We start from the raw sequence: 26,990 nt of genomic DNA on the forward strand, positions 1-26,990 counted from the left end.
TGCCTAACTCTAGTTCCCAGGAATTAATCACTTAGAAGAGTGAAAGGGGGAAATTAACTTGCTTTAAACACTTATAAGACTCTCCAAAGCAGTCGCCAAAATAGAACTTGCTGAATAGAAGTATGGTTATCTTTCCATAAGAACTAGAACTCTTCTTTTTTTGTTTAAACATTTATCTCTCTAAAAAACTGCCTTGCAAAAAGTTTTTCCCCTGGGGCTCAGCTGTAGGTCATAGATACTCTGGGAATAAAGGTGTAAAAGAAATTTTTGCCTTTCTTTTTGGTTATAATTCAATGAATTTTAATAAATGTATAGATTTGTGCAACCATCATCATTATCCAATTTTAGGACATTTTCATCTCCCAACACAGTTCCTTCATGCCCATTTGCCGTTAATTCCTATTCATACGGAGACAACCAATGATCTGTTTCCTGTCTCTATAAATTTGCCTTTTTTGAATATTTTATATAAATGGAATCAGAAAATATCTGGTTTCTGCATCTGGCTTTTAGCATGTTTTAAGGGTCATTCATACTGTAACATGCATCAGTATTTCTTTTCTTTTTAATGCTGAATACTATTCCATTATATGGATATACCACATTTTGTTTATCCACTCACCCGTTGATGCACATGTTAACTGTTTCCAGTTTGGGGCTATAATGCCTAACGCTGCTATGCACATTCAGGCACATGTGCCTGTGCGGACATAAGTTTCCAGCTGTCTTAAGTAGACTCCCAGGAATAAAACTGCTGGGTTGTGCAAAGGAATATTGACTGCTGCTATACACTGGGTTCCATCTGATTCAGCTGTGCAATGTCAGTAGAAATCTACCAAGCAATTTTTTTTTTTTTTTTTGCAGTACGCGGGCCTCTCACTGTTGTGGCCTCTCCCACCACGGAGCACAGGCTCCGGACGCGCAGGCTCAGCGGCCATGGCTCACGGGCCCAGTCGCTCCGCGGCATGTGGGATCTTCCCGGACCGGGGCACGAACCCATGTCCCCTGTATCGACAGGCGGACTCTCAACCACTGCACCACCAGGGAAGCCCTACCAAGCAATTTTTAACATACTTTTGAAAATCCGCTGATGCTATCATTCACGTAAGGGATGGTCTAAAAATAACTGACCACCACCAACAAACAACTGCTGTCACTTAACGAATTCTTAACCAAAAAGCAAAGAACACATTCCGGATAATGTCAGGTCAAATGTGACAAGGCTCATCCTTGGTCCTGTCTCCAAAATGGAATTAATGAAACTTTTCTCACGGATCAAGCGCTGTCCTAACCATCACCAATCCCCGACATCACTGTATACCTGCAATTAGACTGATAAGCCCTTCACATTCCCTTCCTGTTTCCACTTTCACTTACGTGGAAAGCATGAGAAAATTCAGACAAGCATTGGTAGACAAGGGCAAACTCCGAGTATCCCTGAGGGAGAGTGGGGACCTGTTCCCTCCTCTCCTCTGTAACTTCATTTATAAGTGGAAGCGTTGAGGTCAGAGCACCCCATCACCATGTTCTGCCCCTTTAGAGTGCGGGGACCTGGGCGGTGGCGTAGGACATACTAAGCCCATACAAAGTTTTAGGGCTTAGAGCAGACAGAAGTGGCAGATGAAAAGACAGGACCAGAGAGGATGATAAAGGAAGTAGGCAGAGTGTGGAAGGGACCAACCTGTGGAGGGAGAAGAGACAGGCACCGCGTCCCACTCACTGCGCTCTCGGGGAAAGCGCTCCGCCTCCTCGGCCTCGCGAGGGCCTCGCACCGGCACGTGTAGGGCGAGGGAGGGGGGTATCTAGCGCCCAGAGGCCTGTCTCCTTGCGGCATTTGGGAGGTAAAGGGGGCCCACTTTACCTCCCAGCGGGAAACTCAGCGCCCCCCAGCCGAGGAAACGGAAGTTTAAAGGCCACGGCCACAAGGAGAGCGAAGGACGCGGCAGCTCGGCTCAGGACGCCGGCTGGGGCGGCGGCCGACGCCTCAGGGATCCCGGAGTCGCCGAGAAGCCGGCGGGCGCACGGAGGGGCGGGGGCGTGGTAGCCGGATGGCCCCGCCCCGCCCGTCGCCCCCGCGCGCAGCCCGGCGCAGTCCCTTGCCGCGTGCAAACGTGAGGGTTCTGTGGGCAGCTGGGACTCCGGCGAACAGGGCTGGGAGCCCGAGAGCCGGCTTTGGCCGCCCCCACTCACCTCCCACTACTACAGTCCCTTCCCCCTTCGCGCACCCTCCGAGGCTTTCTCTTCATTCTTCGACCTCATTAGTGTTAATTCCTCGACTCCTCTCCGCCCCTCCCGCCCGGCTTTCCCTCCGCTTCCTCCTTCCCCTTCTTCGCGGGCCCATCACTCCTTTTCCGTCCTCATCCCCGTCCCTCCTGGGATTCCTTTTCCCCATTATCCGTTTGCTGCTTCATCTTCCCTCCATCTCTGCTTTGTCCGCCGCCTCCCACCAAAGGAACTTGTTCCGGCCAGGGGTTCCCACCAGGTCACAGACGTCCGCCTCCACCCTTGGGACGGCGGCGTGTGCGGGTTCCAGCACCGCTCCCGAAGCACGAGCGCCCCGCCCAGTCCCTGGCGTGATTCCGAAGCCGAGGCCCCGCCAGCCTTTTCTCCCGGCGACTCCGCGAGGGCAGGAAGCAGGCCCGGGGCCCCCTCCTCCAACGAGTCCTCCTGGAGGGCTACGGGGGCCACCCAGGGAGGATGCAGGCACTGCGCCCTCAGGCCCGGTCTCCCGCAGAACCGCACTCTCCACCGAGCCGGGGCGGGCGGGCGGCGAGGGGGCCTGAGGCAACAAGTGACGCTGTGTGCGGGCGGGGGCCACTGTACCTGCCTGGCGCGGGGGCCGGGCCGACCCTGGCTAAGCGATCCCGGCACCCGCCTTCCCCACACTAGGCTTTGGGGATGGGGGGGGGAGGAGAGGGAGAACTGGGAGAGAACAGAGACGTGGTTCTTCCCAAGTCCAAAGTCTCCCTCCCCCAGGTTTCACCACCCCGCCCCAAGCAGAGTTTGCTAGGCATGGGGAGAGGGAGTAGGGCAGAAGCCACCGACGTGGAGGGATCTTTGGAACGTGGGGCGATGGGGTGAGGAAGCACGATGCCGGATTGCCTCCCCCACTTGGCCGACGCTTTCCCCCTACCCACCACCCAGGCCTCCTGGGCCAAGGGCCCAGCCTGACCAGCTGGAGCGGATTTGGGCGAAGGAGGAAAGAGGGGCCCCGGAGCCCTCCCCAGTATCCCTGTGCCGCCCTCCCTGATTGGCTGTGCGTCCCTGGAGCCCAACTTCAGTCGCTCCGGACTCCGTCTGAGCCCCAGGGGAGCCGGAGTGCGGCGACCCAAGGCGGGAAGGGAGCGGCCACGAATCCCGGGGGCTGACATCCCGGGGGCCCCTGGGGGCAGGGACGCGGACGGGCCGGCCCCCGCAGCGTCTGCGAGGCCCAGCTCGCCGCGACTAGCGGCCTCCGCTCCTCTCCACCCCCCGCCCTTTCCTTCCCTCCCAGCGGCGGCCTCCCTCCTCCTCCGCCCCCCCACCCCGCCCGCCACCTCCCCCCGGTTTCTCATTCCTGCCACCGGCGCGCTCGGCGGCTCATTCCGCGGCCGCCGCCAGACGAGGGGAGCGTCGCGAGCAGATGCCGCGGGGGCCGCTCGCAGCCGCCGCCGACTTGTGAATGGGACCCGGACTAGGGCCGGGGCTGACACCGCTGCGCTCGCCCTGCGCCAGATACCGACGGCCCGCACCTCGTGCCCACCCTCCAGGGCCCCAGGTGAGGCGCGCCGCCAGTGCCTTCCTCTCGCCTGGATGGGGCTTCTTCGGGTGGGGTGGGGGTGTCTCTGGATGAGAATGTTTGGGGACGGGGGAGAACTGACTCGAGACGGTTTCACTAATGCAAAGCAGAACCGGGGGACGGCGGAGGTAAGAGATTTGTTTAAAAATCGAAAAGGAAGAAGGGAGCCAGCTGTGGGCGCGGGCAGCTTAGGGGGCAGAGGCGCCAGATGTGCGCTCCAGCCTCTCCCCCAGCTCCGGCCTTTTATGGGGTCTGCGCCGAGGCCGCGAGACAGGGGCTTTGCACCCGGCTGGAACTAGAGGCTGCAGAGCTGCGCTCCGGACACGCCGACTGCCCCCTGGTCAGGTCTCCGGGGAAAGTCGCCCCCGGCGCGGTGCCCGCCCGCCCGCGCTGCGACTCCCTGCGAAAGCGACGACATGACCGCGCTCTGCAGGATCCCTACCCCTTCCTCCCCATCCCCGCCGAGTGCTCCCGGGGACTCAATTCCTCCATCGAGACCGCCGGGGAAGCCCCGGAAAACCGAAGGAACCCAGCTCGGGTCGGCGATTCCCCCGGCACTTTTATAGCGTGGGTTTGGGTCCAGTGACTGCGGCTGGGGCTGCCGACTGCGATGCGCGCGCCAGCCCTCAAGCCGGAGTCTCTTCGGGGGCTCGGGGGGCCGTTTGTCAGCACCCGCCAGCTCAAGGGGTGACCCGTAAGCGGCTCAGACTCGGGCTCGGCTCTGGCTGGGGCTTGGCGGAGCTTGCCGGGGTCAACGTTAACTTTGCGAAGCGAGCCTTCCCCGCAGCCTGCGCCTCCTCCCGGGACGCGCCGAGCCTCTCCAGCTCCGCACGCACGGCCTCCCTCCCTTATGTTTGCCCCGGAACGGGAGCCGGGGGTGAGGAGCTTGGAGAACCCCGCAGAACGTGGGGTCCGGCGAGGAGAGCACCCCTCTCCCCCTACACCCGGGTACAGCTGTAGGAGGCCTGCCTGGTGCTGTGAAGAAAAGAGTCCCCAGAGAAATTGGGGTCAGGGAGGCCCCCGGGTCGCTCTTCTTCATCCCTTTCTTGCCAAGGCCTTGCTCCTTGCTTTCTGGGCGGAGGGGGGGCTCGGGGGCGGTTGTGTCCACACGCCTCCTTTTCCCGGGTGAAAGGTTTCGAAATGCTAGAAAAAGAAAAGCCCTGTTGCTTTTGCTGATAATGCAGCAGGAATTTCACGGGCCAAAGCACTGCTATTAAGAAATTGCATCTTTTAATTATTTAATAATGCCATCCCTGCATGACGACGGGTCGTCCCTAAGGGGTGGGGTGGAAGGTTGTTTCTAAAATCCTGCTGCATGTAGGTATACATCTGCCTATAAAGTCTTCCCTCCCGTTTCCCTCTAAAGAAATCGTTTTCGGATGGCTCTGCAATCTTCCCTGGTTTTCCTCTTCCTATCATTCCTATCAGTTTCATACGAGGCAGAGTAAGTTTTCGATTTAATCACAGGGAAGCCACGATAATTTGGTGAGAGGATGGATCGATTTATCACTTGGGCTTACAGCAAACATCGATGGTTTTGCGGGGTGTCTGGATTTCCCGGGGACCGAGGTGTAAAAGTGTTCTCAGGAGCGAGGATCTGCCAGCATCGCATGAGCACATTTGCCACGCTGGGCTCTGAGAGCTAGAGCCTAATACCATGAGAGAGAAGAGAAGAGGCTGACCTTCATTTCATTAATCCTGGAATTATTTTCCCTACAAATACAGAGATGCAGCCATCAGAACCCAGAAGTAATCACTGCCCAACCCCAGCTGCAGGGAGCCTGGTCTTCTTCCAGTAGAAGAAAGGAATAAAAGTTGCAAAACAAAGAGACAGAGGGTTGGGGCCAATGCCAGAGGGACCCTGAAGCTCCTGGTCACTAAAGTTCCTTAGTCATGAGCTCTAATTCAAAGTTTTAGAGTTGGCCAGTGGGCCCTGGAATTCAAACCTCTGTGCAAGACTGAAATCCTGCCTAGTACAAAGGAATGTGAGTAGTTTTCAAGTACAGACCAGGAAAAGGCATCTGAGAGGCCAGGAAACTTTCCTTGAGTGAGAATTATCTTTACATCTTGCTTCTGAAACACTGCAAATTAATACATTTAAAATGTCTTGCAGCTGCACTTTATTATTAATAATTATTATTATCATTATTTTCCTTGTTATTTCAGAGTCTGTATAAGCTGGTCATTTTATTACATTGTCAGAAAAGAAAGAAATAAATAACCCTCCCCACCCCTGGGGGAGGGAAAATGAAGAGCCGCACTGAACGGACTGAGATAGGATAATCTGTTGAGGCCCAGACACGTAGATTTACTCAAACTGAGCTTATTGCTTACTAGAAAAATAGGCTTTTGAAATAGCTCTAATTGAAGCACTGGACCATCTTGATAGCACTTCAGAACTTTCGTTATGTTCAGCATTCTTATCGAAACACCAGGCAGTGAAATTACTAGAAACCTAAATTCTGTTTTCAATTAAGATGCAATATTTTGTTAATTTGAGAATTTTTTTAAAAGTTACATCTGTTTTTTTACGACCCAGAACTCATGTTTCCTCTTTGCAGTGTTGGCTGTGGTTGTGTATGTTTGTTTGTTTATTCGTGTGAAGAGGAGGGGCAGGGTTGGAGAGCCATGCTGTGATTTGGGGGAATACAGATCAATTTCATGGTCCTTTAATGCACTTGTCTTCATAATTCATGGTTTTTCTTCCACTTTGAATAGAATTACATGGCTGCTTTGTAAAGATTCTGGTTTGGGGACCCTCATATGGGAAACGCCATGACTTTGACCTCAAGGCTTGATTTACAATGCCAGAGCTACAGTCCCGTAAGCATAGTGTGTCCCAGAACCTTGCCTGTGAATGTCTGTGACTTATGAACTTGACAGTTCATGTAACCTTTGATCTGTGATATTCAAAGCTATTTTCAGAACCATCTAAAGATCTGCAAATCTGATTTTAGTCTGCCTTCATTTTCTACACATTTATGTAGGCAGATGTTCCAGAAATATGATCATTTCGTTTAAGTTTATTTTCAATATTGATTTTTTTCACTTTGATCATAAGAATACCTTATCATTAAATAGTAATGATAAGACAGTGGTCTATAGAGTTTGAAAGTAGGTAGCAAATCTTTTCTTGAAGTGTCAAATTTGCAGAATAACTATAAATTCCAAAGTTTTTATTTTCCCTAGAAAATCTCAGCATTGTGTAAATTCACCAGCCAGTGGTTTAAGGGATTGAAAGGTGTTTGGGATGTTTTTCCCTCTTATGCAATTGGTCCTTGTTCCATAAAAAGTTACCTGATTTGTCAAGAACCCCTGTTCTAGATTTACCAGAACATCGTAGTTGTCAGCCTTTCCAGTCCAAAGTTATTACCCTTGAAATATGTAGATATCTTTGGTCTCTCTCTGTCTCTCTATTTATAGATATGTGCGTGTGTGTTATTTAAGGGACTAGGGGAAAAACATCAACAGGTCTGGTAAAAAAAAAAAAAAAAGCTGGAGAAAGTTGGACAAATTGTGGTGCACCAGTAGGAATGAGCTTTTCCATCAGGATTACTATGATAGCCATCCACAGCCTCCTCTATGGGCAAAGAAGGACTAAAGAAGACACTCGAGGAGGATAATTAAACATCTTTCTGCTATAATTTTACACTGACATTGAGAGCCTTGTGCATCTCTGGAAATGGGCTCCTTCGCGGAAGATTGCACTTTTGGCCACTAGAGGGCAATGGCACCCTTCTCCAACTTTGTGCGTGAGGCCCATCTTCTTTTGAGGGCACCATGAAAAGCGGTTTTGTTACCAGCAGCCTTGTCTCGACCTCTCAGGAGAGACCGAATTCAATCTAGCTGTGGTTCAGGCTACTGCTTGAGCAGTTTGTCAGGATTAACATCTTTCTAGTCGGTGGATCCCCTTACCTTCACTCTCTTCTCACCTTGGAGTTTACTAGAAAGTCGCAAAATCTGAATCTTGAGATGTCTGAGCAGGAGATGGATGGGGGCTGGGCTGTATGAGAAACAAGGTCAGTTCTCACTGAGTCAGTGATCTGGGAGGATTTTCTGGCTCTTTTTTTTTTTTTCTTCCCTGCAAAAAAGCATCAGTTCAGACTCTGAAGGGAAGAGAATGAATAAAGAAGAAAAATATTAGTGAGATTGCTGTGATATCATTGCCTATTCTTTCAAGAGGTATTTGAAGATGTCTACAAGACATTTTTAATTTGCAAAAAAGAATAGCACTTTGATCTTTGGTAAACACTTTGGGGCCTGGAGTTTTAATAAAACAGTAAATGTTTTACTACTACCTTTAAACCATTCTTGATATTGCTGTACAAAACCTAACTTTAGCAGAGTGTAAAATTTAATTCAAGATTGGTCCTCATGCCCTGGAGTTTAATCACTTGACTTTTTTTTCCTCCTCAGTGATATGGAAATTACTGCTTATGGTTAAATTGTGTATTCCAGGCTGCACAAATTTATATTTGTTACTGTTTGATAGTGTCATTAGGAAATTCAGAAGAATGAAACAAAAAACTAATGCTATATTATAATTAAGAGGAAAGCTCTCTTTAAAAAAATAAGTACTGTCTTAAGTAGATTCTTATTTGTATCTTTTTTTTTAAACTGAGTCCAGTTGCCTCCCTGGTGAATCAGCAGTGGAGTTCTTTGCAGCTCTCAGTGTGTGGGAATGCATGGGCAGTTGATGAAGGAGGGATCAATGCAAATGGATTATGGGAGGGAGTATTAAGTAACTCAGTGGAAAGTAAGACAAAGTGTTTTGTAAACCGAAGCTCACTTACCGCGGGACAGTTTATTTAACTTTTAAAACGAAGGCACTTTTAAATTGTAAGTGCTTGTGAATAATGCACGCTCATTAGAACTGGAGGGAAAATTTCACTGTTATTTGGTTTAATTAGCCGTCAGACAGTCACAGAGTTCCAAGATGCTTATAGAGATAAAGCATTGTTCTTGAGTCTCTGTGGTCAGGGTTTCTGCTCAGGCAGAGAACCTAGTACACAGGATGTTAAATGAGATGGGAGTCTGAGAGAGAAGATGAGAGGAAAGGAAGAAAGAGGAGGGGGAAAAAAAAAGAGTGTGGGAGAGACTAATGATGCTGTTTCTCATGGAAGGCCAGGGACTTGTGTCTCTCTCCCCTTTCCTCTCTCTTTCTACTCATTTAGACCATGTGAGGTGCTGAATCCAGAAAGCTGGCATACACAGCCTTACAGGCCACAGTAAACAGTGGCCAGAGCCTTATTCTATTGCCGTCTGGCACTGAGTACTCATCAAAGGATATTGTGAATAAGCACTGCCTTTTTCTCGAAGTTTTCTGGTTATTCCAGTTGAAGAAAAACCTTCATTTACTCCATGAACCTCCTTATTTTCTGGAAATCCTCCTGACACGGTCCTCTGCACTGGCATGATTTCGCAAATTAAGATTACTTCTCCACGTTCACTTTTCTTGAAGAAAATGGCCACCATGATGATCACCTAACATAGCAACCATAGCAGTGGAGGCCCCTACCTGAATTTAGTTTAAGACACACAGAGATCTCTTTTCAGCCATTGTTAGGCTCCACCAGTGAGATCAAACAGTGAGAATTTAGAGCAGCATCCCTGCCATGGATGCTGTTTTATTCTCAGTAAGAACAAGCATGGATGAAGGCAGGGATAGACATATCCTCTAATTATGGTACATTCACCCCCACCATGATCTCTGCGTTATGTGTTACTGCTGATCACATCCTGAACACTCCAGCCTCTTACCATCATCCCCCAGGCCTGGACCACCTATTCAGACTTAGAGGCAGTGTTGCCAAGCGGCAGGGCCAAGATCAGGGTGAGGAGAGTGAGGCTAAGACATACAAGTGCAGAGTTAGATCCTGTCTGTATTTATTTATTTATTGGCCACACCACATGGCATGCAGGATCTTAGTTCCCCGACCAGGGATCAAACCCGCACCCCCTGCAGTGGAAGCGTGGAGTCTTAACCACTGGACCGCCAGGGAAGTCCCAATCCTGTCTTTATTGAAAATGTTGATATTTTGCTCATTGTGGATTTTTTCTAGTGATCTTGATTTTTTAAATATTTCCTTAAAATATTATTTATCTTGATTACTGAGTTTTTTGGCATCCCCTTATATTCTGTGCCCAAGGACAGAGCTCCACCTGACACCCTAGTTCCAACCCTGCCCAGCAGTTTGATTCTTCTCAATTCCAGCTCCACTGCTTACAAAGTACTAACCAAAAATGAGCTACCTTACTTCTGTAAGACTCAGCTACCTCACCTGTGAAAATGGAGCCCCTCACAATACCCATGTCCTAGGACCGTTGTAAGGTAACATAAGGATTGGGTGCAATGCCTGGTTCACAACAAGCACGCAGTGACTGCTCGGGCCTTGTTGTCCTCTCAGAAAGAGACCTGAGCTTCACTTTTATAGACTAATGGTGGCAGGTAGAAGTTCTTCCTCACAATTTTTAGGCCAAAGTCCTTCACTAAACTTTCCCTTTGGCTTGAGGCCTCTCTGAATTAGTGATGAATTGTTTATTAGAACCTGCCTTTTTAAAAAAATCATTTCATAAGTTTAAGTGACCCATCCCTCTTCCATTTAAAATGTTCAAGAGGCAGTTGAGATTTTAGAGATAAGTATCGCTTTTGAAAAGTGCCTGCCTCCTTCCTACCTTTGCATTTTCTCCCCGCTTGTTTTTACATATGGGTTGCTGTGGAAAAGCTGCCCTGAAGTAATATCTTACTGGGAAAGCTTGCTAAGCATGTGATGTTGAGATATTCCTCACAAGGTTGCTTCCCTTTAAAAGGGACGCATTACTATTCCAGACTAGCTTAAATGATAATTAGTCTCTTGATAAATTGTCGCCATTTCCAGAATATGCCTGTTTGTTTTTCAGGTAAATGTAGTTTGGAGTTTTCAGGAGGGTGAGCAGTGACGGTCTGACTTGTGGAAAGACTGCAGCTTGAAGAAGCTCTTGCCCTGTCTGCCGTCTTCCTCGGGCCCAAGCAGAAGCCCAGGGATTTGGCATCACGTTAAAAATAGCAGGAACCCTCACCCCCACGCAGCTGTTGATGGTGCTCTGTTTTCACACCCAGTATCACAGTCAGGCTGGGCTTTCCAAGGCTCCTGGTTCTTCCAGATTGTCCTGCTGTGTCCCATCTGTGGCCTCCTTGTGTCATCTGTTCCTACCCCAGGCCCTGTGCATTCGCTCCTGAGTGCAGGGTGCGATGAAAGGAAGGCTCTGCCTGTGTTTGCTGGGAAAAGGGCAGGGGAGAGAGCCAACTTTATGAGATGCTACTCTGTGAAAGGTGCTGCACCCACTACCTCCTTAATTCTATTCAGTCACCCCATGAGGAGGGTACTGTCAGCTCCATTTTACAAGCGGGGAAAATGACCCCCAGGAGGATTCCAGACACTTGTCCAAGCTCACCAGGCTGAAGGAAGGAAAGCTGGGTGTCCAAGCCTGTCTGACTCCACATGCCCAGCAGTTTTCTGCTCTGTGTGACGTGTGTGGCAACCCTGGGCCTCCTCAGCTTCCTGGAGAAGAGCAGCTGGACAGAGAGCTGAGCTGACGGCTTGACCCTGTGCCCCTACAGGATCCCAAATCTTGACCATAAAGGAGCCTCTGAGATCTTATGGTCTAACTCTCCCTCTCCGCAGGTTTTCTGCTTGCCACTCATCCTGCGGCTCCTTAAGTGTCCTGATGACAGCACGCTAGCGACCTCTCTGGAAACCCATGACATGAGAGGTGATTCATTACCTCTGCTAATTAGAATGCCCCCTCATATGAGGAGCTAAAATACCCCTCTGCTGTAACTTTCTCCCAACAGTCACTTTGCCCCTGCTCGCCATCACTTTTTCCTTCTCTGACAGCCCTACAAATATTTGAAAATGGCATCCAATGACAGTTAAAATCCAATAAAAAGTATTTATTGAGCACTTAGCTAGTTTCGGGCACTGTGCTAAGAACATTCTATAATATGAGACTTATCCACAGTGACCCTATGAGCTGGTAAAATTATTGCTAGCTCCTTACAGAGGAAAAAACCCAGACATTCCCAGTGTTCCACAGCTGGAAACTGGCAAAGCTGGGATTCAAACTCAGGTATCTGACACCGAACTTAACCCCTATGTCCGTGTGCTCTGCCATTCAGTGCTTCAGCTAATCTGGCGAGATACAGTTTACAGACCTCTCACCGTCCTCATCTCTCCCATCTACTTCCACTCCATTCTGTCGATGTCCCCATTAACATGTGACATCTTACATCAGAGTCTCTATTGCAGTCTAACCACCATACGGTGATGGGACCTCCTACTTCCTGTAACAAGGACTGGACATCCCACTTTACCAAGTAGAACTCTCAGGAATCAGATGTTTGAAGTCATTAACTGAACTAACAGCTATTCCAGTCAATCTTCTTTTGGCGATGAGGGTCCAGGGACCCAGAGAAGAGCCATGGCTTGCCTGAGGTCACTTGGTGATTTAGGAGCAGAGGGGAGCAAGAACTGGGGAGCGGGGGTCTTGGCTCTTAACCGGATATTTTACCACTATCTGAAAGCAGAAGCCTTTTTATTTTTTCTTTAGAGTCTATATACCTGTGGTCTGATTCTTATTTAAACAGATCATTGGTTCAAGTATATAGATGTGTACATATATATATATGTATTCACCCTGTAACATCATTTGGCAGTTAAATCGTAACATCTATATATGGGGCTTTGCATGAATCTACTATTTGGAAGTCATGGTCAGCCAATGCAGTGCCATTTGATAATATTTTGCAATATGTACCATTTGACTTCACCCTTCAGCTCTGTCCTATCTGAAAGACATCTACCACTAATACCTCCATTCCAAGTTTCCAGAGATAACAGAGTAGGAATGGCATCCTCACCTTGCCACCCCTAAGCATTCACAGGGCCCTCTGGCAGGGTTTGGTTTGAACTCCATCTCAAACTCATTTCTTTGTCCCATACTTTATTGAAAGGCCTGGGCTGGGCACAATGAAATGGTCAAATCACAGGGCCTTCCCTCAGAGAGCTGACAATATCAATGGTGCAGAACACACTAGGTCTGTCTGTAAAATCTCAAGGCCTCATACTGTCCGTGCTGCAAAGGAAGTATAAACAAAGAGGGCCACAGTAAGGACAAGCCACATGCAGTTTAATGATCAGGGACGGTTTGGGGAAGGAAAAACAGCATTGCACTCCTGCATGGTAGGAGGGGACCCTAGAGGCCACCCAGACCAACACGTTACGCCATTCCTGGCTACCATGTGGTGATGGCTGGAGCATCATTAGTCATATGGAGCTCATTACCCCGGATGCAAACCACTGAGACATTAGGAACTTTCACTTTTAGAAATACTTCCTTAGGTTGAGCCAAACTCTGCTTCCCCAGAGGTTGCATTCTTTGGTACAAGCCTTTGATGTCATGCAGAATAGATATAATTCTTCCTCCCCAATGCAGTTATTCAGGATCTAAGTTGTCTTCCAGGATGCCTTCTCCCTGGTCTTAACATCTCTAGAATGAACACCCCATTCATTTTTGCTCCAGCCCTTCTCGGAGGGAAGGACTGAAGACAGAAATCTAGAGGCAGCTAGACTCTAGACTATCAACTCCCTTCTACACACTTCTTTTATTGCATCCCGAGGCTATATTACATTAGCTTTTATTGCCAGCCACATCACCCAGAGGACTTATGCTCCACAGTTTGTTTATTTGTTTTTCCTTATGTGCTGCTGTTAAGTCACATTTCCCCACCTGTCCCTGTGCACATAAGACATGATAAGGCACCTTCAGCAGTGCTAGGGAGTCAGGCTGCCTTGCTTCAAAGCTTGCCGCTTCCCAGCTGTGCAAGTCACTATATCTATTTCTCAATGTCCTCAACTGTAACACTGGGTTAATGATATCTACCTTATAGGATGGTTCTGATATTAAACGATATTAATATATAAAAAAGTGTTTAAAGAGTGCATGGATAAGGTTGCTGTTATTATTATCTCTGTTATACTTCATATCTATAGTCTGGGTCCATTGATCCAGCCTTCCAAAATGTTTTTTAAATTTAAACCTTTAGTCTCTTGTCCAGAATATCTGTCATCCCTCCTGGCCCCATGCAATAGGTTGGTTTACTCAGACACCTACCTTTCTTATTAGAAACAAAACACAACAATAAAAAAAAACAGAATAGAAGCAGGGACAGAATCTTGTTAAACTACAGAAGACACTCCTTTTGAGTGATTCCACCCTGAAATACAATATTCTTCATGTTACTCATTTCTTGTAATGCATAATTGCCATTTTGTTTGCTTGTTTGTTTGTTTGACTGCATAGCACCCAAACCCCCTTCCTGTGTTTGGAGACTAACCCACAATAAGACTCTATAGAAAGAAAGCCCTCCTTCTACTCCACAGCCTTGAAGGGCCACAGAGTTGCTTCCCTAGCTCTCCTGGAAGCTAAAATGCTGATTCGACTTCCCAGTGTGCTTTAAATTTGGATTCGGTATCTTACACTTACACTTGTGCACGTGAGCACGTGCACACACACGCACACACAATCACTGGTCATGAAGAACTCCCTCTGGTCATTGTGGCAGTGACTGCTGTATCATCCAATTTCCAAGGGTAACCAGGGTGGTGGAGCAAGCTATCGCTACCCGTGTTCAGCAGGGACAGCCACAGTGCCCTCACCCACCTGGCTCTGTGGCAGGATCTGGTCTGTGGTTCTGACTGCCCAGACTCCTACATTCCTGACCATTTTCTGACCCTGCTTCTCTAGTCTTCCTGCAAGCACTGTGTTACCCAGAGTCTGTATCTGTTGCTTTGAACTAAGAAACCCAAAAGGCTTCATTTCCCTGCATATCCTTGCAAGACTGTTGTAAGAAAACTTATCCCCTGCAATACTGAGTGGGGTATCTGGCTTTTGAGTTCCTCTCAAATGCTTAATAGAATGTTGATAGACAGTTAGATGTTAAGGTGTGAGGATAGAGCAGAGAAAGCCCTTATTAAACATTGAATGGTCCAGTTTGGGTTGAGCAAGAATTGGCAGGATGTCAGGAACTAAGCAGAAGCCTAGTGATAGGCTCAGGAGCTCAGAGGATGAAGTAGGATTTCCATAGGCAGCCATGGTGGAGAGCATAACTGCTAGGCATCTGAATGGCAAATGGTCTCTTGGAAAGAACAGGGCAGATTGTATGGTAAAGTGGCCCATGGATGCTGGCTCTGGAACCAATGCAAAATTCCCAAAAATATTATCCAGAGAAAACTAAGGCCAGATTCAGGGACAAGAGTCCAAATTGTATTCCTAATCTAAGGGCAGCCAGATAGAAAGGAGAATTCAGAGCCAAAATCTTGGAGAAGGCAGGATGGAATCCATAGGAGCTCTCTAGGCATTGATACGAGCACAAAGGATGCCCCCATAAGAATGGGCAAGTGACCTCACCACATCCCAGCTTCTGGAGGGGACAGCTCCCACACCCTCCCAGCATGCTGGCCTCTTTGTTGGCCCAAGGATTGGAAGATCAGGTGGAAGTTGTCAGTGCTTAAATTAGGGCAGATTAGGGCAGCAAGGAAAGACAGAGGAAAGCTTCCTCTGCAGCTGGTCCCTTATCATCCCAGGACAGCCTAACCCACTGCTGAAAGGAATCAGCATCATCCTTCCAGAGAGTGGAGCTTTCAGGGAAGCTCAGAGTTTCAAAGCTTCTGAGACTTGCTAGCCCGTCTGCTGGGCCAGGGAGTTAAGCCATTGAATGGTTCTGATTTTGTGGTTGATGGCACCCCTTGCCCAGACCTGACCCAGTTGTCACCAAGCTGCACAGAAGTCTTGGAGCCATGCATTTCAGCTTCTATGTGGTACTCCCTGACAGATCACCGTGGACACAAATCCAGATCATAGACCAAGAATGACCAACTAAACATAGGTGAGGCTGGCTGGGCAGCTACATCGATAGTTATCTTTCCATTGTCTAACTTTTTAAAGCATGCATATTTAAAGGTTTTAAATAACAACATATTTAAAGGTTTTATAAAATATTTCATTGACAATAGCAGCAAAACTGTGTTTAAATTCCAAATCCAAATTGAAAATCCGGCGTACTTTATGCAAACAACTCCAGTTCACAACACTTTCCCCTAAGATATCCCAATAGCGAAGGGAGCTTGCTCTTGAACTGTCTCACTCCACTATATACTTCATATATACACACACCTGTAGTATAAGGTGTTGTTTTCATTTTTATTATTATTCTAGGGAACTTAAGAAGCACTATGTAAACGAAGCATCACTATTAGTATTATTATCTTAGAGTAAAAATTGCAATTTAGCAGTTAGAACTGGGCACACTCGCCTTCAAAGTAATGCATTGGCGATTCTTGTGTTTTATTCATCACTGTTCCTCCTGCAAACCTTACAGAGAATCTTCAACTTCAGCAAACCTCCACAGTGCGTTTGGGAGCATTAGTCAGGAGACTAATGCAGCCTGAGAGGATATGTCTCTGAAGTGAGGGATGGATCCTGTGGAATCATTTCAGCTGCTCTCGCCATGAACCCCCTCCTGCCGTGCCCCGCATTGCAAGCCAGAGAGGGACCCGGTTTTCACTTACACAGAGGCATGTCTCATGTTCTTTTCTCATTGGGTGCTTTTCTTCTGTCTCATTTCCCATGAATGGAGAAAGATAACCTGTCAGCAAGTTTGCAGCCAATTGCTGACAGATTTTCCCTAATAGGCTGCCCTGTGGTTTCCTCCTTCTAGGCAGACCAGCCTAGTGAAACCCTGGTGTTCTGATAAATAGCTGTGTGGCCTTGGGCAAGCCAATTAACCTCAGTTTCCTCATCTGTAAAGTGGCCTTTTGGGTCCTTTCCAGCTCTAAAATGGTCTGGCTCTCAAATCTTCCACAAATCACTTGGCATGGTGCCTTCTGACCGTCACATCTCAGCATTCTGGAGAAGGAGCCATGCAGACAAAAACGCCAGGATGTAAATGCACAGCTTTGTTTTGCCTGCTGGTGATAGTGGGCAGAGGAGGCATGCAGGGTGGTGAGTTTGGGACTCTTTGTGAAGTATGTTGCATGTCAAATTTAGGGCTTTGGACTTCATTCCCCAGGTTCTAGGGAGCCTTTGCGAGTTTAGAGCAGGGGAGTGATGTGTTCAATGCTTTATTAAATGATTTCTGGACCGGCATTGAGAAGAACTGACAAAGGGGCAGAGACTCTAAACAGGGAAACTGACAGGAAGCCGGGAGTAGAGGGCAACGTTATTACAATCACTGATGTGTACTGAGCATTTACTATGTGCACACACATTGCTCAGCACTTTCCATAAATTATCTCAATCCATCCTCACTACAACCTTAACGAGGTGGAAGCTATAATTATCCCCATTTACAAAACATGGAGACCAAGGCTCAGGGTAGTTAAACAACTTTCCCCGAGTTATGTCTCTGGTAAGTGGACAATCAGGGATTTGAACAGAGAGAATTTATGTTCTTCACTGCTCTGTTACAGAAAGACAGACTCAAGAGGCTTCCAGGATAGGTTCATGAGACTTGCTACTGATTGTCAATAAGGAATGGGAATGGGTATTTTGCCAAGCGCTTACTGAGTGCCTGCTACTGAGCCTTCCAGAGATTATCTCTTTGCATCTTCCCAATAAACCCCAATATCACACTGATAGACAGTTGCAAAGGATTTGAACCCAGGACCTGAAAGAACCAGAAAGCTTTTCCTGTGACTCTTCTAATGCATCCCAAATTGCCGGATTCTTGGCTTTCTCCCCACCTGTGATGATTTATAGATGACGCCAAATATTGTTTTCTGTCATGTGCTCATACGACTTAACTATTTTAAAAGATGTGTTAGGCAGAAAAGAAGTTGTGATTCCATGATCCATGTTCTCTCTTGATATTTTGGTTCCTGTCCAGCCCTGGCATAGGTGAAGGGAAGATGCCGTCAACAGTGTCACAGAAGAACATTTATTTGGCACCCAGGGTTCAAAATGTGTTTCTAGGGGATGTTGAGAGAAGACATGTAAACCCACTCTTTGTCCTTCAGTGGGCACTCTCTCCTTCTGCAGCAAAGGTGGGAGAGTCACACTGCAGCTGCTCTGATGCATATTAATAAGGACCCAGGTTTCTGAGAGAGAAAAAAATCATCTACACTGGATTTGAAGAGGACATGAAGAGGCAACAGACTTGACACTCCAAGCTAGGACTCAAAAACAAATGCAATTGCAAACACCAACCTGGCAGAGTCTTGTTCAAAGAGATGAAGTCCACAGGGTTTCTGTGCTTAGTATTTCTTTGTCTGCTCTCATATTCTTTGAGCATTTTCATCTGTAAAATGACCCATCCATTTCCTCATCCCTAATTTGTTAATCAACTCACCGTGGGACAAGAGGGAACTCACTTCCCTTGTCTGGATTTGTTTCCTCTTTTGTAGAATAAGAAGGTTCCAATGGAAAACTGCCTCCCTCAGGAAGAACAGCTGAACTCTGTTTAAAAAAGTCCAAAAAGAAGAGTCAGTCACCTGCTTGACCCAGAGAATATACCTGTATTATTCTCCTCTTAACCCAGCTCCTGGACTTCAGATTTTCATTTGTACCGTGAAAACCAAATGGGTGGTAGGCTCTTGGAAACTCAGAATTTAATCCTCAGCTCTGGCAAAGAGCCTCCAGAACCTGTTCCCTAACTCATTTAAATCAACGGTTATAAAAACAAAGCAAGTGAGACAAGCTTTGTGGGTAAGAATGTCAATTGATTAAATTCATGGAAATAGCATCACTCCTCAAAGATTGCCTGCCTTTGCTTAATGTTGAAAATATTGATACTATCTCTAGTATTGTTTCCCCTGTTTTTACATTTGCATGGGAAATGACTCAACATTTTTTTCTGAAGGTTGTTTTCTTCCTCTGAGAAAGTTACATTGACTGTATGGGTTTGGCCCACTGATCATGCCTCCCCATGCAAGGCTGATTTGGATGCAAAAGGGAGCTATTTTAGAAACAGTAACTTTACCTGCTTTGTTGCACCTCCTTTCAGGGCTCAGTTGGGCCTGCTACTGGAAAGCATTGAGAATGCCATTCACATGCTCTTGAATGTGAGAAATTGTGCTAATATAACTTTAATTTTTGTACCAAATTGAACAAAACTAACTAAGAAAACTAACTAACTAAGAAATTAGTTTGTTGGAAATAATCATGGCTCCTGCAGAGGTGCCAGGTTGGCTAGTTACTGAAATGTGACTGTTACTTTGTGAGGTGACATTTGTGTTGGGCGGGTGTGTAGATGGAGGTCATCCAGCGTGCTGGACCCGGTTACACCCCCTGGGGGATTCCTAGGGGCCATTCCTGGCAGAAGCTTACCCCAGCTAGGAATATTCCCTCATCTCCCACTGTATTTGGCTCCCCTTCGGCCTCATTCCCAGTGCCCTGCTGGGCCTTGTACAAAAACAAGACAAAACAAAACAAAACAACCCTTTATGTAAATAGTTTGATTTCTATGACATTTATGCTTGACCTTAAATAAAGACATTGTGACTTGATGCTGTGTCTACAAAGGTGACCCTAGGGATGCAATGTAGTTTGGGAAAGACTTCTGTCACTCATTATATTGAACATGTAGAAACAGATTTTAAGTCTATTACCTGTGAGGCCAGAAGTCATTTGTCTTCATATTTCATAGGCTAACTTTTTTTTTTTTTTTTTTGCGGTACGCGGGCCTCTCACTGTTGAGGCCTCTCCCGTTGCGGAGCACAGGCTCCGGACGCGCAGGCTCAGCAGCCATGGCTCACGGGCCCAGCCGCTCCGCGGCACGTGGGATCCTCCCGGACCAGGGCACAGACCCGTGTCCCCTGCATCGGCAGGCGGACTCTCAACCACTGCGCCACCAGGGAAGCCCCCCATAGGCTAACTTTTCAATGTTACTTCCGCAAAGCACTCAATAAGTTTTGCAGGATCCCGGACACTGCTGATACTCCTGAGTGGCCAGGGCCAGCGTGGCCTCATCTTTTGGGGTCTCTCCTTTGCGCTGATGCAGCACGGAGTGATATAAATTCAGTATCCTCTCAATGCTCTGTTGTGCCTTCATAACAACAGTAAAAACGTGTACCATTCCTTGATGATCCTGATAACGTGCTTTAAGGTCATTATCTCGAGTTCTGTGGACAGCAGGGAAAGTCTGATCTGAGTATGGAGCAATGATTAAAAGCTCACTGTGAAGAAGGTTCAGACTAGGAAGGTTGAGATTTCACTGCCACCATTTTTCAGCATGTGTGGCCATGTGTATATAACTTATCCTTTTTTTGTATCAGTTTTCTCACCTGCACCGTTGGGATGACAATGGCATCGACAAAGATCTGAGTACTTAGTAAATGTTAGCTCATAATCTGTGAGTGAGAAGTGTATTGTTATTTCTATTCTGCAGAGAGGCAGTGGCGATGCAGTGAGCTTAGACACTCTTGCCCCGGGTTACACTGCGAGTGACACTGTGAATATTGTATCCAAGTTCAAGGACTCCAAATTCATTTGTTCCTTTCTGTTCCCTCTACTGAAGTTTACTCAGCTATTGTTTCTCTCTTCCACCCCAAACTCTCATCTGGATTTGAGGAGTAGTTTTCCATTGCTTATGAAGGTTTCAGCTGTACTTTTTAAAAAAAACTGCCATAAATAATGCTCTCTTTCCCAGCATGACTCGTATTTGCATAGCTCTGAGGATGTTAAGAACTCAATTTTCTCCTCTAAATCCTTTGTTTTTGAGCTTTTGTATGTTTATAATTGAAATATCAGGACAAGGATGATAGCTCTCTAAGCCAGTGCTGTCAAATAGACATGTAACGCAAGCTACCAATGTGAACCACACATGTAATTTAAAATTTTCTAGTAGTACAAGTAAAAAAGTAAAAAGGAGATATGTGACAATTGTAATAATGCATTTTAAGCCAATATATCCAAAATATTATGATGCGTAATTAATATAAAATGACTGATGTGATATTTCTCATTCTTTCTTTCATACTAAGTCTTTGAAATCTAGTGTGTATTATACACATAAAACACATCTCAGTTGGAACTAGACACATTTTAAGAGCTCAGTAGCCACTTGTAGCTAGTAGATACTGTGTAGATAGAGCAGGTCTTAATTTTTCAAAGGACAATTTATACAACAAAAAAATTTTTTAACAACTATTGGTGAGGAAGATGCTCTGTAAGACACATTATTATGTTATCTAATTTTATTCTCAAAACAACCCTGTACTTTCACCCTTATTTTTCAGACAAAGAAACTTAAGGCTCAGGTTATGTAACATGCTTATCATTATGCAGCTGGTAAGATGCAGAGCTTGAATTTAGATTTCACAGGGAATTCCCTGGCGGTCCAGTGGTTAGGACTCCGCACTTCCACTGCAGTGGATACAAGTTCAATCCCTGGTCAGGGAACTAAGATCCCACAAGCCGTGCGGCACAGCCAAAAAAAAAAAAAACAGAATTTAGATTTCACAAATTTTGTTTCCCTTTCCAGGGCTCTTCCTACAATACTCTAACCACCCGATGATGATGGTGATGCCACGATGATGAAACATCAGTAATATTAGCATAATAATTCTGTTAACCCCTGGGATTGGTGAATTTATAACACTTTCTCTTACGTTGTCTCACTTAAGGTTGTGTTTATTCACATATGATACACAACCCTTTAAAATAAGTACTTACATCCTAAATGAGCCCTGAGCAGTTTGCAGATAGAAAGGTCCAAAGCGAACCAAGAAGATGTGATAACTCAGTGAACCCAGCTGCTTCCAATGCCATGTTTATCCAGGAAATCAGATTCATGTGAAGGTTAGAGAGAGTTTCAATGGAACGAATAAAGTCTGAACAGTAGGGAGATGCAGTGTGGTGCTTGGGCCATGTGGGTACACACGTGTATGAACATGCTTGTACCTGGACAGAGGGAGACAAGGAAGGCACAGGAGACAGGTTCATGCCACATGTCAGTCTTGGCACCTTTTGAACCACAGCTTCCTTAGCCCCCTTTAACACTTCTTAGCTCCATTGCAGCTCTCCCAAGTCTCCACCCCAAAGCTGGGTCTAACAGAGGGATCCACAGAAAGGGGATGGCCAAGATAGAGTCATTCTTACCTACACCCAGAGATAATCATGGCTTCTAGAAGTATGAGTGAGCTAACGTTGACACAAGCTTCAGACCTTGCAGTGTGGGCTACCTGAGTACAAAGCAAAATACATTAGATTAAAAATGCGTCATCCATCAATCCATACATTTAGCAAGTTTTCATGATACACTGATAATCAGTTAGGCTGGAGATAAAAGGGTGGACAAGACAGACATAGTTTCTACTCTTATGGACCTTATATTTTAGTTTGAGGGGAAAGCCAATAAAATATAAACAAATGAACAAACTATTTTTTCAGTAATGATGAGCGTGATCACTGAAACATGGCACTGTGATGTGTTAGGAAATGACTGACACTTGAGAATGACAGCCACCTCTCTGTCCGTCCCAGCCGAGGAGTATAGCTGGTGAGGATGAGGAAGGTGACGGTGATGTTATTTACCATTACTGGGGGCCTACAAAGTGATGAGTAGAAGACGGAAGGAAGAAGGAAAATAGAAAAAAGAAGAAGAAAAGTGAAAAAGAAGGAAGGGAGGGATGGAGGGAGGGAGAAAAGGAGGACAGGATATCAGTGTCATGGCTGACATTTTTCATAAATGATTACAGGGAATCCCAACATTTGTTCTGAGAGTCAGGTCCCCTCATGTTGAAGGACAGCCCCAGAGAGGGAAAGGAACTTGACCAGCAACACAGGTGAGGTCAGGGCTCTGCCAAGGGCAGAATCTGGGCCTCTTGGTCACGGCATGTGTGTTCATGCCCATGTCTCCTTATGGGTATTCATTGCCTTTATGCCAGGGACGGTCTGTCTTAGCAGTGATGTACTGGGGTAGTGGTATGCATCTCTTGGGGCTTTTGAGAGGTGGATGAATGTGTACAACAAGTTTGTATAAGTAAATGGTTGAAATGGATAGATTTATTAGAATATAGTTCCTCTGAGTAATGAAAAGAAGCCTTGAGTTGATGCCTGGAAGAATACAGCCCACACATATTGGAGGGATTGCTTTGAGGGAGAAAGTTATTAGATTTTCACTTCTGACAATATAAAGAAAAAGCAACTAAATGTCCATATCAGGAAGAAACATTTACCTTAAATCTGAACTTCTGCCTTCATAAGAGATGTTAACTATTAGTGGAAGAACAGAGAATTGTTTTCTCAGAGGGCATTAAACATAGCAATTGTCTACCCATCTTGCATATCACCAACAAACGCCATTCTGGTGGAGATACCCTGGTGGCCCCTTAATCCAACTTCCTTAAATTCACTGTCTCTTAGGTTTTCTTAACAAATTTGAAATTTTACTTTTGGATGCAGGTAAGGAGACGACTGTCATTCAGGGGAGTTAAATTGTGTCCCTGACTGCTGTCAGGAGATTGTATAACCCCTTCCATTTCTTTTGAGTATGAAATTTTCTGTAGTTTCCCATTTGTAAATATTGATGTACGCGTAGTGCCTCATCCAGGATTCTATGAGGGAAACGGAATCAATAGGATATACATATATTAAGAGATTTATTGAGAGGAATTGGCTTAAGCTATTGTGCGGGTTGGCGAAGCATGTCTGAAACCCAAAGGGCAGATGGGCAGGAAGGACAGACTGGGAGCTGTAGGGTGTGAACTGATGCTTCAGTTCTCAGGTGGAATTTCCTCTTCATTAAAGAAGCTTCCATTCTCTTCTTAAGGCCTTTCAACTGGTTGAATCAAGCCCACCTAGATTATCTAGGATAATCTTCTTTACTTAAAGAAAATTGAGTCTAGAGTTTAATTACATCAACAAAATACCTTTGCAGCAACACCTCGATTAGTATTTGACTATATAACTAGAGACTGTAACCTAGCCAAGTTGACACATAAAGCTGACCATCACATGTAGTAACTACATTTTCTAAAAACTATATTTTAGCTGGTGTAGTATAGTAATCAAAGGGTATAATGAGTATGAAGGAATGTAAAATATGGTATTTCTCTTAACAGTGTGAGAATATGGTCGGCCACAGCCAGCTATCTAGAGCTCATCTCTTCCAAAGATGTTTGGAGACATCTTTGCATACAACCAATTAGTTGTGATTCTGTCTTGAAACTCACTGTGATGTCATACTGAGAGGCAATGCAGCAAACTGGACAGAGCTAGGAGTGAGGCCAACCTGGACTCAAAGCCTGGCTGTGCTATGTAAGAGCCACGTGAGTGTGTCTGTGACTTAACTGCACGAGAGAATAAAACACTGCCTCGTAAGTTCTGGTGAGATTCGCTTGAGACTTGAGAGAGGCTTGTGCAGTGGAAGGCAATATAGATACATACATGCAGAGATATGTGTATGTATGTATACAAACACACACACATGCACACAGAAGCTATTTTAGCAAGCATGCATTTATACACAAAGCATCTGCTAGGTAACAGCCACAGTGCTAGGTACTAGGCACACTGAGGTAAAACTATCAGTCTCTTCCCTTAAAGTGCTAATAGTCTGGAGGAGGAGGATATAATTAAATTGGTAATTTCAGTATGTTCTGATCCATGCTGTAATGCACACATTTAGAACCATAAAAAGGCCTCTTAGATGTTGAATAACTGAAAGCAAAATTAATTAGCTAGAAGTCTGTTCTTTGAGTATATGCTCCTTGAATGACCATGAGGACCAACTCTGCCTTAAGAAGGAATTACTATGTGTTAGGGTTTAACTAAATCTCTGGACAGGCTGCCAGGAGAAAGGTGATTGGATTCCCAGAGGTTGGCCAGGTGAAGAGCTTAGACAGTATGGTTTATTTACTTGTCCATTTATTTATGGCTGTTTCTGTTCTTAAGAGAAGTTGAAATGGCCTTCATAAATACCAGCTGTGCACTAAGATTTCAACAAAGTAAACTTAAAAAGAAATTAAGATGGGGGGAAGCAAGAGGAAGGTTGTAAGGTAGAGCAAGAAACTTCACTGAAAAGCACACCATAATTTATGACGTACAGCACTGTTTCCTAGTAACCTAAGCAGCTGGAGAAACACCAAGAGTTAGACAACCACCTCAAATGAAAAATGCATTAGTTTCCAGGTGAGACAAAACATTTCTTGGCACTGATGCCCGTAGAATTTCTTTCAAAGAGCCTTATAAAGAGACCAGTGCCTCTAACAGTATAACAATAAGCCCAGAAAACTGTACACATAGTACATATGTATTTACATATAGATGTATAGATGTACGTATATATCAATATATATATAGAGAGATGTATATGTATGTATAGATGTGTGTGTATATGTATGTGTACACACATATCTCTAGGGTTGCTTAATTCAAGTGGGGGCCCAAGCATACTAGACCAGCTTAGTAATCAAGATTCTTAGGTAGTGACACTTCCATGGAATTTAGAAGATCCTGTCTCAGTCCAGCATCTTCCCAGTCCTCTCCTTGTTCCTTTAACACACTGCTCCATAGCTTCCTCCCAGAAGGAGCCAAGAGGGCATGGACTAGAAACAGAGGAATATAACCAGGTAAACCAGAGCTGCTGATTGTTCTAGAACCACACCACTCTTCAGAGTACTGGGCTCTGAGCCACTGAGAGCCCTGAGTTCTGGGCATCTCTGTCTCTAGTCTCCTCTACTAGCTTCATACAAGGCTTTTCCCTTTGTGGCCCCGGAGTTTACCTGTCTATGAGTGGGTCACTGGACTCCTAAAAGTCTTTGGGTCTCAGAAATAAATAGTGAACAGGTACAGCATCCAAGGTGGGTTTTAGCCTTTGGCCTCCCATGAATTCCTGAGAAAAGAGATATTTTTTTCTCATTACTGGAAGTTTAATGAATCTGTTTAGTATATCACATCACTACATAAACAACATTAACACAGTGTTCTTTTTATTTATATACAGACATACCTCGGAGATAGTGCAGGTTTGGTTCCAGACCACTGCAAAAAGCAAGCCACACAAATTTTTTGGTTTTCCAGTGTGTGTAAAAGTTACACTGTAGTCTGTATTGTAGTCAAGTGAGCAATAGGATTATGTCTAGAAACGTGTACATACCTTAATTAAAGATACTTTATTGATAAAAAATGCTAATTATCATCTGAGCCTTTAGCAAGTCATGATCTTTTCTAATGGTCACATCAAATATCCCTGATCACAGATCACCATAACAAATATAACAGTAATGGAAAAGTTTGAAATATTGTGAGAATTTCCAGAATGTGACACAGAGACACGAAGTGAGCAAATGCCTTGGGGAAATGGCACCAATAGGCTCGCTCAGTGCAGGGTTGCCACAGACCTTCAATTTGCAAAAACCGAAAACAAACACAATACCTGCAAAGCACAATACGGCAAAACACAAGAAAATAAGGTATTGCCTGTATTTTCCTGTAAGGAAAAGCCTCTCAGGATGAGGATAAACCACAGTGTCTGCTGTAGAATCATGGTTAATGGTGTTGTGCAGGAATGGGACAGTGGGCCTGTGATTTGAGCTGAGTTATAAGAGAACTGGGGAGATGTGTCTGTGGACCAGGTAAATGGCCACGTGGCGCCTGGCCTGGGCTTGGTCACATAGCTGTAGCCATGTCCCAGGAGTCCCTACCAGTAACTGGAAGATAGTGACAGCTGCCATCTATACTATGGTTGATGCGCAAATGGCTATATAAAGAGAGAATTACACTTAGGGATTTGATCGTGCCAAAGACACCAAGAAAAGGGATTCCTACCACTTTTTTAAAAATATATTTATTTATTTTATTTATTTATTTTTGGCTGCTTTGGGTCTTTCTTGCTGCACGTGGGCTTCCTCTAGTTGTGGTGAGCGGGGGCTACTCTTTGTTGCATTGTGTGGGCTTCTCATAGCGGTGGCTTCTCTTGTTGCAGAGCATGGGCTTCAGTAGTTGTGGCGCACACATGGGCTTAGTTGCTCCGTGGCATGTGGGATCTTCCCAGACCAGGGCCCGAACCTGTGTTCCCTGCATTGGCAGGCAGATTCTTAACCACTGCGCCACCAGGGAAATCTGGGATTCCTATCTCTTTGGTCCAAAGGACTTCCATTTCCCTTCACTCAGTGTGAGTGAGCATCTCTTTCCTCTGCTCCAGGCTTAGAGATAGCATCACCAAGAAGCTGTG

General features: G+C 45.7%; 1 protein-coding gene and 1 long non-coding RNA gene across 2 annotated transcripts in view; one reads left to right on the forward strand and one right to left on the reverse strand.

Moving 5' to 3' along the window:
• The window catches only part of LOC114904276, a 29,040-nt gene extending 3,390 nt beyond the window's left edge, over nt 1-25,650 (reverse strand). The window contains exons 1-3 of the long non-coding RNA XR_003795918.1: nt 25,540-25,650; nt 21,914-21,996; nt 18,165-18,271 (exon numbers count right to left, since the gene is read on the reverse strand). This is a non-coding gene — a long non-coding RNA (uncharacterized LOC114904276). The remainder of the gene's footprint in view (nt 1-18,164; nt 18,272-21,913; nt 21,997-25,539) is intronic.
• Nucleotides 3,582-26,990, forward strand: part of CDH11 (cadherin 11) — a 141,819-nt gene continuing 118,410 nt past the window's right edge. The window contains exon 1 of the mRNA XM_029237952.1: nt 3,582-3,757. The gene's annotated coding sequence lies outside the window, so the exon portion shown is untranslated. The remainder of the gene's footprint in view (nt 3,758-26,990) is intronic.

Source organism: Monodon monoceros, unplaced genomic scaffold, assembly GCF_005190385.1.
Source record: "Monodon monoceros isolate NGI ecotype Baffin Bay Population unplaced genomic scaffold, NGI_Narwhal_1 Super_Scaffold_10, whole genome shotgun sequence".
Taxonomy (NCBI): domain Eukaryota; kingdom Metazoa; phylum Chordata; class Mammalia; order Artiodactyla; family Monodontidae; genus Monodon; species Monodon monoceros.